The sequence below is a fragment of the Saccopteryx bilineata genome, chromosome 2, assembly GCF_036850765.1.
Source record: "Saccopteryx bilineata isolate mSacBil1 chromosome 2, mSacBil1_pri_phased_curated, whole genome shotgun sequence".
Classification (NCBI taxonomy): domain Eukaryota; kingdom Metazoa; phylum Chordata; class Mammalia; order Chiroptera; family Emballonuridae; genus Saccopteryx; species Saccopteryx bilineata.
This window is the reverse complement of record NC_089491.1, coordinates 26,944,204-26,947,211: the sequence shown is the minus strand read 5'-3', so window position 1 is coordinate 26,947,211 and position 3,008 is coordinate 26,944,204. Positions and strand designations below refer to the sequence as shown.

At 50.4% G+C, this 3,008-nt stretch overlaps 1 pseudogene; it reads left to right on the top strand.

Moving 5' to 3' along the window:
• Positions 1 to 1,313: 1,313 nt before the first annotated feature.
• On the top strand, positions 1,314 to 1,710 carry LOC136322781 (small ribosomal subunit protein eS17-like; annotated as a pseudogene).
• Positions 1,711 to 3,008: the final 1,298 nt, after the last annotated feature.

The following is a 3,008-nucleotide window of genomic DNA, read 5'->3' as shown; positions in this document are numbered from 1 at the left end:
TCAGAGGTTGAGCACTGAAACCTTGGCTGCTGCCAGCCCTCCTTCACCTCCAGACAGATGCCTGGCTTCATGCTTCATGGGAGGCAGGCCCAGGAGGGGCTGGCTGGGGGCTCCCACATTGGCAGGAGCCTCCAATCCTCACCGACCAGGACTTGGTCTTTGAGTGAGCCTGCACAGGAGGGAAGTACTGCTCATAAAATCACAGGCTCTCTAGAAAAGACCTGGCCTTGGGTCTAGCCTCATGTCTAAGGATGGCCTGGGTCTCTAGCGGGTCGGGACCAACCCAGCGGGCATGCGGCCCCAGAGAAGGGGCTCAGCCAAAGCAGAGGGACCAGGTTTTTACTGGGTCAAGGGGGGTGATACAAATGCAAACCAAAACCATAATGAGATATAATTTCACACCCATTAGGATGGCTATTATAAACAACAACAAACAAACAAAACTCCCAGAAAATAACAAGTGTCCACAAGGATGTGGAGAAATTAGAATCCTTATGCATTGCCATGGGAACGTAAAATGGTGCAGCCTCTATGGAAAACAGTTTCTGTAAAAATTAAACATAGAATGACCATCTGACCCAGAAATTTCCCTTCTGGGCATACTTCCAAAAGAATTGAATGCAAAGACTTGAACAGAGACATGTAAACACTCACAATCTTAGCAACCGCCGAAAGGCGAAGCAACACAAACGTCCACTGACAGATGGACGGATTAGAAAAATGTGCTCCACACACACCATGGAATATTATTCAGCCTTAAAAACGAATGAAATTCTGACACATGTGACAACGTGGGTGGATCTGGAAGACGTGCTAAGTGAAATGAGCCAGTCACAGAAGAACAAATATTGTTCAATTCTGTGTATACAGGGTGCCTTGAATAGTCAAATTTATAGAGAAAAGCAGTAAAATAGTGAGTGCCGGGGCCTGGAGGGAGGAAGTGATGGGGCTTGGTGTTTAATGGACACAAAGTTTCACTGTGGGAAGCTGACACTTCTGCAGATGGATGGTGGGGTAGTTACAAATAATATGATTGTACTTAATGCCATTCAACTGTACAGCTGCAATGGTTAAAATGGTAAATTTTATGTTATGTATATTTGAGTACAATTACAACAAACCAAACTAAAAACAGAAAAGGAAGGGGGTGACAGGACAGAGAAGGCCACCGTGGTGGCAGAAGCCAGAATCACCCCAACAGGGCCTGGCTTTGTCGGCTGCCATCCGGGCGCCAGCCCCCGTTTACTGGCCTGGCTCATGTGAACAGTTTTATGGCAGGCGTGAAAGCTGGTTCTGACCAGGGACCCGCCAAGATGGGCCACGTCCACGTTCACACCAAGACCGTGAAGAAGGTGGCCCGGGTCATCACTGAGAACTACCACGGGCACCTGGGCCACAACCTCCACACCAAGTGCGTGTGCAAGGGCACCGCCGATACCCCCAGCAAGAAGCCCCACAACAAGACAGTGGGCATGTCACACCTCTGATGGAGTGGGTTCCAAGAGGCCCCGTGAGCGGTGTTTCCGTGGAGCTGCGAGGGGAGGAGCGAGAAAGCAGAGACAGTCATGCTCCTGAGGTCTCAGCCCTGAATCAGGAGACCATCCACATTGATCCTGACACTAAGGAGATGCTGAAGCTCTTGGACTTTGGCAGGTCACTCAGCCTATGGTTGAGATGAATTTCAAAACACTACGTGAAACTGTTTGAATCTTTCTGCTGTGCTGTGATATTATCAATAAATCATGGACAACCAAAAAACTAAATTTTTTTTTTTTGTATTTTTCTGAAGCTGTAAACGGGGAGGCAGTCAGACAGACTCCCACATGCACTCGACCGGGATCCACCCGGCACGCCCACCAGGGGGCGATGCTCTGCCCACCTGGGGTGTCGCTCTGTTGCGACCAGAGCTACTCTAGCGCCTGAGACAGAGGCCACAGAGCCATCCCCAGCGCCCGGGCCATCTTTGCTGCAATGGAGCCTTGGCTGCGGGAGGGGAAGAGAGAGACAGAGAGGAAGGAGAGGGAGAGGGGTGGAGAAGCAGATGGGCGTTTCTCCTGTGTGCCCTGGCCGGGAATCGAACCCGGGACTTCTGCACGCCAGGCCGACGCTCTACCACTGAGCCAACCGGCCAGGGCCAAAACTAAATTTTAAAAAGCTGATTCTGTGCCACTTTGGACTGAATGTCACCGTGAATCCAGAGGGAGCAGAAGCTGATGACGCCCTTGGTCAGGCTGAGTGCCCCTCCTTTCTCTTCCCTGGGCGGCTGTCAGGAGGGCTGGAATTCACATCCAGCTTGACAGGCATGTGCTGTGCTCATTTTCCCTTAGAAGGTCATGCTTTACTTCTTTTCTGCTTTTCTTCCCTCCTGAGGGGGCAGACATATGTTATCTCCACGTGCCTGTGTTAATGCCAAGGTAGAATCACATGTGCCCGGCGTGCCCATTGCTCGGGGATTGGTAGGGCCAGCTGGGTGGGAAGGATGTGAGAGCCGAGGCCTAAGGTGGCTTTGTGGCAGAGGGTGTGACTGCGGAGGCCTGGCAGGCGACTCTGTGAGACAGGGCACGCGAGCTGGGCGGCTGTGAGGGATGAGGTGTGCGTGCTGAATGTTGGGGGGCAGTGATGGTGTATGCTTACAAGGGCTCTCATCCAGAAATGCTTGCACCAGATGGGGAGGGAGGCATGACTATCAGCCAGGCCTGTAAGTTAGATAAGAAAATGGGGCTCAGGGAGGGAGTGAAGAGGAACGGATATATGGTGACAGGAAATGATTTGACTTTGGGTGCTATAGAGATATTTACCTGAAACCTATGTATTCTTATTGATCAATGTCACCCATTAAATTTGATTTCTAAATAAAAGAAGAATAAAACATGAAAGAGAGAGAGAGAGAGAGAAGAAAATGAGGCTTAGAGAAAGGAAGGACTTCATCCAAACTGTTACAGTGAGTTAGCAGGAGCTGGGACCAGAATCATGTTTTCTTGGTCCAGGTCCAAGGATCTAAGTATTTG